Source organism: Danio rerio, chromosome 19 (assembly GCF_052040795.2).
Source record: "Danio rerio strain M-AB ecotype USA chromosome 19, GRCz13ab, whole genome shotgun sequence".
NCBI lineage: Eukaryota > Metazoa > Chordata > Actinopteri > Cypriniformes > Danionidae > Danio > Danio rerio.
In genome coordinates this window covers 21,286,054-21,296,036 of record NC_141039.2, presented here as the reverse complement: position 1 = coordinate 21,296,036, position 9,983 = coordinate 21,286,054, and positions in this window count along the sequence as shown.

The window sequence follows — 9,983 nt, the reverse complement described above, 5'->3', positions numbered from 1 at the left end:
TATACTATGTGATATATACTATATATACTATACTATAATATATGCTATAATAACATGATACTTTTTCACTCATTAAGTAAATTTAAGTTACAAATAACTTATAAAAGACTAAAATTTTGCCTTTTAAATGCAGTTTTAAATGTCACATTTTCAGCATGCACCATTTTAAGGAAACAAATATATTAAAGCAAATGTTATATTTATTTTCATTAATGTTGATTTATAGTTATTGAACACCAAATGAACGCTGTTAAATGCTTAATTTGGCAGAAATGTTGCTCTTCCTTAATGTTTTTTTTTCCGCTTTTCTCATGTTCAAACACACATGCACTATGATAATGTGCTCTAGGTGGCAGCAGTGCATTAGTTTTTGTCAGGGTTTCGATTATGACGAATTAAAAAGTCATAACAGCGATTTATGAAGTTGGTAACAATCTCGCGATTAAAATATTTTTAATATTTGTGTGACATTTAGGTTGGAGGCTGAAAAAAATAAACTTAGCCCAGAAACAATACCTTATTCTTTAGAAAGAGTACAGTAAGATATGAAGACGGTAGAAGATTAATTAATTGGCGTTTTAAACAGTCAGAAAGCAGATAGCCACATCAAGCTCTATAAACATCAATTTCAGTTAGAGAAAGCCTGTTAAAAATCCCTTAGAGCAGACTTAGACTAAAGCAGAAATTGTCACCTACTGTATGTGTCTGTATGAGTGTATTGAATTTAGGATTGACAGACGGGTATAACATCTAATTATGTAGTAATATAACAAACAATAATTGTTGAACAAGTTAAAAAGTTTTTCACTGAGGCTTCCCATGAAAATGAATTATGTCGAAGATTTGTTTGGAAGGAGAACATCTCACTTTAAGTCTTTGTTTTCCAGTTGTTTCTAGCACTGGCACTCTATTGATTATTTAACATCCCACAGTCTTTCCTGAATGCAAGGCCTCCTTCCTCTCTCTTCTGCGGGGTGGGGTGCTAATCTGCCTGCATGGGGCGGCCATGACATTTACCAAGGAATTATGGGTACATAATAAACTCTTAATCAAAGAGCCAACGACTTCTGCTACAATATCAGTGAAGTGGAGAGAGATGCATCTGAGTGTGAGTAAAAGGAAATAGCAAGGAACAGTCGAAGCTAGACAAAGATGTTTTCACATGTACTGTAGTGTAATTAGTTGTGAAATATTGATAAGGAATTTACATCTCCTGTGTATGAAACATGACTAGTCCATTATCATGTTCATTGTATTCTTCGTTTATGATGACAGTTATTTTATTTTGACTTAGCTTGTTTGCAGGTCTTGTGTTATATTTTTAATTAGCGTTAGTAAATAAATGACTTGCGTTTTCAAATTTAGGCAAAGTTAACATGAATAAATCCTCTTTTTCAATACAAATGACAAAAACATTTCTTCTTAAACAAAAATATCAAGGGACATCTTATGTAAAATATTCAGATGCTTAGTGGATTCTCTGTGGTGCATCCAAAAAAGTGTATCTATTTTAATGAGTTGAAATCATTTGCCAATAATTAATAAGATGTTAATATTTTATATCTCATCACTCGTATGCCCAGCTGGGTCCTGCCTCTGACTAACCAATGACTGACAGCCAGCAGTCTCCCTGCTGTAACCATGGTGACACCTGGTCTCTGGTGGTCTCAAGTCTTGGAGACTTTAATTGGAGTTTACTGAACTGAATCAGACTTTGTAGAATTAGAGTGGCTTGAATAGATTATACATTTTAAAAAAGAGGAGGACAGAGGAGACGATTTCAATGGGTTAACAATGCAAGAAAGTTTGAGTATATGTTTGTGATGGCTACATGAGGATAATGGAAAAAGCAAGTATTGTCATGACAAGATGTGGTAGAATATCAAAGGAATGGTGGTGATGACTTGTGATGACTAAATGAATGCACATGTATACTGTTTTTAATATGTGTTGGTTTGTCAGGGAAAACAAATTCATTAACATTAATTGATGCTAATGTGCCTAAGGAGAGTGCAATGCATGCTGGGTAAAACAGAGCACAGGTGCCAGGACTTCTGGCTGGTGGCAGGCAGTGTTGGGCATCCTTACTTTTCTTTCTAGACCTTTCTTTCTCAAAGTCTGTTATTTAATTATTTTCGTATACCTTGCAAATAGCCTAAACTCATATGTGTCTTATGTGGAGTGAATGATGGGTTACTGTGGAGTATACAATGGTCTGATTCACACACACCTGTGACAAGGTCAGCTCCAGAAAAGCTTTTAAAAGTCCCTTTCCTAATCACGAAGATGCATGAGATGAGACAATGAGACAAACAAAAAAGATTTCAGACAATATTAAAAAAGTAAAACAGATATTTTAAAGATATTATGAACGATTCAACTCAATTAGACTACCCATGGGTAAATTAAAAAGGGTTAAATCAAAAGAGAAATTGAGGGTATGTTGATGTAAGCTTTCCTCATTCACTTAATGAAGTGGAATGCACTTTAAATCCGGCGGGGATTCCCTCGCATAGATATATATACTAGATATTATATATGGATCCTGAGCATGCGTCAATACCACCTCCACATTTGTACAGTGCTCCTAGGACGAAAGTCATTCAAGTCAAGACTAAAGCCAATTAATCTCAAGATGCTGGACTTTAGTGCTGCGTGCTAGTGTAGTAATGACCAAAGAAAATAAAGCATAAAGGCATAAGATTTTATAGGTAAGATTTAGTTTAACGTTATAATACAGTCACTGCAGTGGCTATAAGGCAAAGTAGCACCAACATGCTCTAAATTCTAGGCTTATGCTGGTTTTGTTGAATAAAATCAGCAAACAATGTAAATAAAATATGTAAAGACGCTGCGGTGCCAGAAACTTGTTTTATTGTCAGCTAAGTGAAGTAATGGCTAGTTTTTGAAGTTACAAGGGTGCCTGATGACATAACAGTGCCTTGAGTCTCAGAGATAACGATAATTCAAATAAATCGTTCATAAAAGGGATTCATTCACAAACGAATCGCTCCCTCCATTAAAATTAGAAGTGAAGGCAGGAGAGGGGGTGTGTTTCAGGATATTTATTAGTTCCGATTTAACAGGGAGGGTGGATAATGCATTTCCATGGACACAAACACATGCTCTTTGTCAGCAATGCCTATGAGGTCACTCATCCATCGATATAGAAAAGAGATGTAAAATTATAATTTTCATAATTTTAAAAAACATTTGCATACTGACCACCGGGAAAACTTCTGATCATAGATACATGTATATATGTTTACGTATTTATAGTCTACCACTTGACTTTGGTCTCACATTAATTTCAAAGAAGCGTTACCCTGTACCAAAATAGTAACTCGATTGATGCATTACTTCCAATAGACAACAACTGTGTAGGCAACATCCAATGTAAATATCTCTAATTTCCCCAAAATAACTAGGGCAGGAGATTTTGCAAGAGAGAACGTGTTGAAAAGTGGAGTGGAACAGTTCGATTACCTTGGCTAATTTCTGTCTACTAATGATATAATGACATGAATCGGTTGTGTTTAGCATTGGTGGTACTACAGGAATCTTTAGGCTAAACCCTTCAGAGGCCAGTGAGTTAGCTGGGCTTTCAGTTGAGGTCCTGTTAGCAAAAGCTGAAACACAACCTCCAGCTGAGATTAAAAAAAAAAAAAGTATAGTCCTTGCTTCATTCAAACCAATCATGGTTTTAAAATTTTTGAGTCGGCCCATCACAGTTGTCATATTCACTTAGAGATAAATTAAAATGTTTCCTTAAACAAAAATGAACAGGATCTTATTGATTTTGGGTTTAAATAGAATGCCCTAAACCCTTGAGCACTTGGGAGCTACATTGTTGGGATGTCACAATCACTATGCATACTGGAACAAACAGGTGCTTGAGTGGATTTATAAAGCCAACTTGCTTCCTTGGTCAAAATGGAGGCATTGAGAGTATGACAATGTAAATCTCTCATTTTAAAATGGCCGTATATAGGGATTCTCCCAAGGGAAGGGAAGTTTGTAAGTGTGTGTCTAAAAGTGGTGTGGAACACAGGTTTTGTACCGCATATTTCCTGTTGGAATTTCTAGGCTCATACCCTGGAGTCAGATAATGTCTCCCTTATTTGACCCATTAATTTCAGAAAATTTTGGAGTCTCTCCAATGATGATCTAATGATCTGATGAGTTGAATCAGATGTGTTTGATTAGAAAGAGTTTGAAAATATGTAGTGTTTGTGTGCCTCCAGGAACATGGTTGGTAAACACTGTTTGCATGTTCTCCCTGTGTTCACGTGGGTTTCCTCCGGGTGCTCCGGTTTCCCCTCAGTCCAAAGACATGCGGTACAGATGAATTGGGTAAGCTAAATTGTCCGTATTGTATGAGTTTGCGTGTGAATGTGTGTGTGGATGTGGATTTTTTCCCTGCGTAAAACCATGCTGGATAAGTTGGTGGTTCATTCTGCTGTGGCGACCCCGGATTAATAAAGGTACTAAGCCGAAAAGAAAATGAATGAATGAATTAATCAATCAAATGTAAGTTATTATATAAAAACATTAAAGCAGTGGTGCAGTAGGTAGTGCTGTCGCCTCACAGCAAGAAGGTCGCTGGTTCGAACCTCGGCTCAGTTGGCGTTTCTGTGTGGAGTTTGCATGTTCTCCCTGCCTTCGCGTGGGTTTCCTCCGGGTGCTCCGGTTTCCCCCACAGTCCTAAGACATGTGGTACAGGGGAATTGGGCAGGCTAAATTGTCCGTAGTGTATGAGTGTGTGTGTGTGCATGTTTCCCAAAGATGGGTTGTGGCTGTAAGGGCATCCACTGCGTTAAAACTTGCTGGGTAAGTTGGCGGTTCATTCCACTGTGGCGACCCCAGATTAATAAATGGACTAAGCCGACAAGAAAATGAATGAATGAATAAAAACATTAAGGGTAACCTGCAGTTTTATAGTAAACAGGTGATGTGTATATGTTTAATGAAGTTTATTTGTCTATTAAGTGTATGTGTTATGTGCAAGTCCATGATGGTTGGCATCATCTCTTCACAGGTCTTGGATCCCATCAATCTCTAGAATGGGCATCCCCATGTGGAAATAGAGAACAAATGCTTTAATAAAACAATCTTTAATCTTTAAAAATCTTTAATCCTGTTTTCAACTGAGAGAGTGTGTCTGAGCCTCAGACAATTTTAGGAAGGCTATTCTAGAGTTAAGGAGCCATATATGAGAAGGCTCAACCTCCTTTAGTAAACTTTGCCGGCAGCTAGCTCTCTGCAACTCTCACATGGTCGCCCACTGAAGCTAAGCAGGGCTACGCCCGGTCAGTAACTGGATGGAAGACCACAAGCTAGGTTGCTACAGGACGTGGCCAGCAGGGGGTGCCAAACTTGCGGTCTGTGTGGGTAGTGATGCCCCAGTATAGTGACGGGGACTCTATTCTGCTCAGTGAGCACTGTTTTTCGGATGAGACATTAAACGCAGGTCCCAACTCTCTGTGGTCGTTAAAAATCCCAGGATTTCCTTCGAAAAGAGTAGGGGTTTAACCCCGGCAGCCTGGCTAATTCTGCCCAAAGGCCTCTGTCCATCATGGCCTCCTAACCCTCCCCATATCATAATTGGCTTCATCACTCTGTCTACTCTCCACCAATCCACTGGTGAGTGGTGAGTGGTCTGAAGCAAAATGTCTGCCGTCACGTCATCCAGGTGGATGCTGCACCCTGGTGGTGGATGTGTAATATATAATATATTATAACAGCCAGATATTTTACAGTAGAGCTAATTGCAGATCAAGTTGTGAGATCTGCTGTGAGCTGTGTTGTTGCATGTCCGCTGGTTCTCACCTCTGAATGATGAGTTTGAGCTACTTGTACAGTAAGATAGAGTTACAGGTATTTTTGGTGTAAACAAAACATCTGTGAAGAAACTCTCCACAGAGAAACACAGAAACATAGTAACCTCACTGCCAGCTAGCGTTTTGGGAGTGTAATTGCAAAGCAGAGAATGCAGAAGTACAAATGCACGACTACACACAATGCAATGCAAACACTCGACAGAGAAGTATAATAAAGGGAACATTGCCCAACATTAACAACTTCAGGTGAGATTAGTTAAGGTTTACATATCCAGATAAACTGATTATCAAAAAAGGCTGACTCTAACTCAAGTGACTGTTTCCATTTTGTGTTGAGTTAAAATTAGTCTGTAGGATTTAGATGGTTGTAAGAGGGAAATGTAAACCAGCTTCTTAGCATGGTTACTGTTGCTGGCATTTGCAAATCCATAGCTCATAACACTGTTCAGCAGCTGATGCATATAGTACAATGACCGCAAGTGTCTTTTGTTGACAAAACATCAAAGTCCCATCGAAAGTCCCTCTGGCCACAAATATGAACTGCTGTTGAATGGGTTGAGTCTCATATCCTCAGCACGAGCTGAAATGAGTGAAGCATGCTGGCCTTTTTTTATACCCAGATGTTTGAGCAGTGGCCTGGCATGCAGATTTCACATGCTAATTTTCATGGGCCTTTTCTAAAGAAAAGACTCCCAAGAACAACCCATTGCATTAGTTTTCACACAATAATTCTGTTGACTCCATTAAAAAACAAGGGTTACAATAGTAACCAAGATATTTATTGATTCAAAAGAATTTATTTTCCAATTCATATTCTGTTATCAGTCATTTAACCTTAAGCCATTACAAGATCTGTTTTTACAATAAAAAATATTGTGTATTTTACAGATTAAAGAAATCATACAGCTTTTAAAAGAACACGAGAAAATGTGACAGGAAAATATGATGAGAACATTCTTATTTGCAGATAATACTTGATTATATATTTCAACACAACCTGATGAGAAGTCTGAACTGTCTAAGATATCATATCTCCCATGTCACAAAATTCTCAAATTCTTCTTTCAACTGGGAAATATCGCTGGGTTACGATGAATGCTGTTCATCCCAGATGCAGAAAAGCTAGTTCATGTATTTATGACCTCTAGGCTGGATTACTGTAGTGCGATGTATGCCGGCTGCCCTGCATCTTCTATTAATAAACTTCACCTAGTTCAAAATGTAGCTACCAGAATTCTTACCAGATTTATAAAATATGATCATATCACCCCAAGTTTATCCTCCTTACACTGGCTGCCTGTTAAGTTCTGTATTGATTATAAAGCATTGCTTCTTACCTATAAAGCTTTAAATAATCTAGCTCCTGTTTATCTAACCAAACTTCTGTCTCGCTACAATCCAACCTCTCTTTAAGATCTCAAAACTCAGGGCTTCTGTTAGTACTTTGGCATTGAGCTTCAAGTCAAGTAAAGGAGGACGGGCCTTCTCCTTTATGGCTCCTAAACTCTGGAATAACCTTCCTGATAATTTCCGAGGCTCAGACACACTCTCTCAGTTCAAAACAAGATTAAAGGTCTATCATTTTAATAAGGCATACACACAATGCATCACATAATGGTAGGATGCGTGAGTGTGCTCTATGCAGGTGAGTGGGCTTGACAGCCACCTGTAGAACACACTACTGCTGTCTTATTGCCCCAGACATTTTGTTAGAAATACTCTTATGCTTTATGTGTTTGTTTGTACAACTACTATTTTCATTTATAACACTTCATTAACTCATCACTGTTACGCATTGAGTAACTTTTTTTGACAATGCTGGTGTGTATTGTTCCTGTGTGTTGTATCCTCCCTTATCTGTCTCTAGCTGCGTCCCAAATCGCATACTTATGCACTATTCTACGCCATTTTGTAGTATAAATAGTGTAAGTAGTGTGTTCACACTGAAAACTCTAAAAATAATAAGTGCACTTTAATTACCCGGATGATGCACTCATTCAGCCGCTAAAATGAAGTGTGGAATGATGGACACTTCACGCACTCAACGAACACAGGTTTGCTTACGTAGCGGAAGGGGCGGAGCTAACAGACGCACATGTTGAATAACTTTATTTATTTTGGATGGTGAAACAAAATTCTCCTACGAGAGTGGTTATAGCGCCTCTCGATGGTGAATGCGGCAATACTCACGGCAGGTATTATTTGATAATTCTGTTGTTTATTTCACTGATTTGGCAACCGTCAAACGTCATCAGGGAAACGGTTTGAATTTCTGCTTGGTAAAAAAACATTAGTGTGCCATTTGGGACACAACTACATACATATACTATCCTGTTGAGTGTGTAAGTGCATAAGTACATAGTGCATGAGTGCATAGTGTATAGTGTGCCATTTGAGACACAGCTTTTCTCTCTATCCACATAAGTGAAAATCAGGTGCAGCTGTGAGAGGGGCGGCGCCAATTATAAAAGCACACTGTTGTCGCTGTTCGATGAGTTCTCTTCCTGTTTCCCCTCGCTGTTGTGTGTGAGCAGATCGCCCAAGTCATCTAGTGAGATATGCTGTTATACGGTAATAGGACCGCATTTATTTTCTGTCTGTAACCCTTTTCTAAAGTCATCTGGTAAGATACTCTGTTAAATACGGTAATAGGATGGCAACTTGCATTAGCGATGGCTGAGCGTTTATTTCCTGTCCCCAATTCTTTTCTAAAGTCATCTGGTGAGATACTCTGTTAAATACAATAATAAGACGGTAACTTGCATTAGCGGTGGCTGAGCATTTATTTCCTGTCCACAACCGTTTCCCAAAGTCATTTGGTGAGATTACTCTGTGAACTATTGTTTTATTTACAGAACTTTATTTTTGGTTTAGGTTAGAGATGCTTAATATTAGGTAGCATACTTTGTTCTGTTTGTTGTTTTGGTCTTTTGTTCCCTCACCACCTTGGTTTTGATATTGGAAATATTTGTTTAATAAATCTGTTACCCCCTTTTGACAACTTGGCCTGTGTGTGTACTTGGGGAGCAGATAAGGGAACTCCAGGTGACCTCTTTTAATACACTGTCATCCTTATCTTTATGTGCGTAATGCGGTGCTTCCGCTACAGAACAATCACGTTTAAGTACACTATGAACAGCAGCTATGCTAATTATTTTCTTTATTCTCTATTTCCACCTGGGGATACTGATCCCGAGGCCCCTAGTGATTATTCAGCACCATTGATGCGATCTAAGACCTGTGAAGAAATGATGCCAAGGTAACCATTATCCAGGACCAGGCCGTACCCTGAGCTGATGTGGGCCAGCTGATGACCTACTCACACCTGCAGTTCTCCATATTGGACACCTGGTGTTCTCTAGCCTCTTGACTACAACTCCACACAGGACGTTTGGCCAGATTAAAAATGGTCGTGCCCAGCAGAGCCTGGTTTCTCTCGGGGTTTCATCAATTAGTGAAGTTTGCTCGGTTGGGACTGGTGGAGCTGCACATCAATGGATTTTCTCTTAAGAGCTTTTAGTTGTGAAAATTAAACCACACTTAACTGAACTTCAACTCTGAACACAGGACTGACACATTTTCAGTATACTAGAACATCAATGTTAAGCTGCTTTGACATAATCTACATTGTAAAAGCGCTATAGAAATAAACATGAATTGAATTCTTTTCACAGCTATCAATTAAATGTATATCTTAAATGATTTCCCCTCTGACTGTTTGGCTTTTATACAGCATCTTTTTCTAGCCACATCTGACAGAGATGTGTGCGCGTGTGTATGTGGAAGAGGGGTGCTGTGCTGAGCAGGTGTGGTTACAGGGGGAGGTGTGACCACTGTGAGATTTGGTGGAGAGATCAAAGGTGATTTGGGGCGGAAATCTAGAGGGACAGGATGTGTGTGTGTTTAGAAGATTAGATCGGGAGATTGGCAAGGCATTTGGCATTACATTCTCACTGGGGTACTCGCACACACACACACTAAACATACTCTGTGAGGGCGCAGATGTGCCATGGCTGGGTGCAGAGCCAGAAAATCAAAACCCCACTGTGTGAATGGGTTATACAATGTGTTTGGTTGCAACTCACGTGTGTGCGCATTTATGGCTTTAAATTGAGTACAAATGAGCGGTGTTCAGGCTTGGTA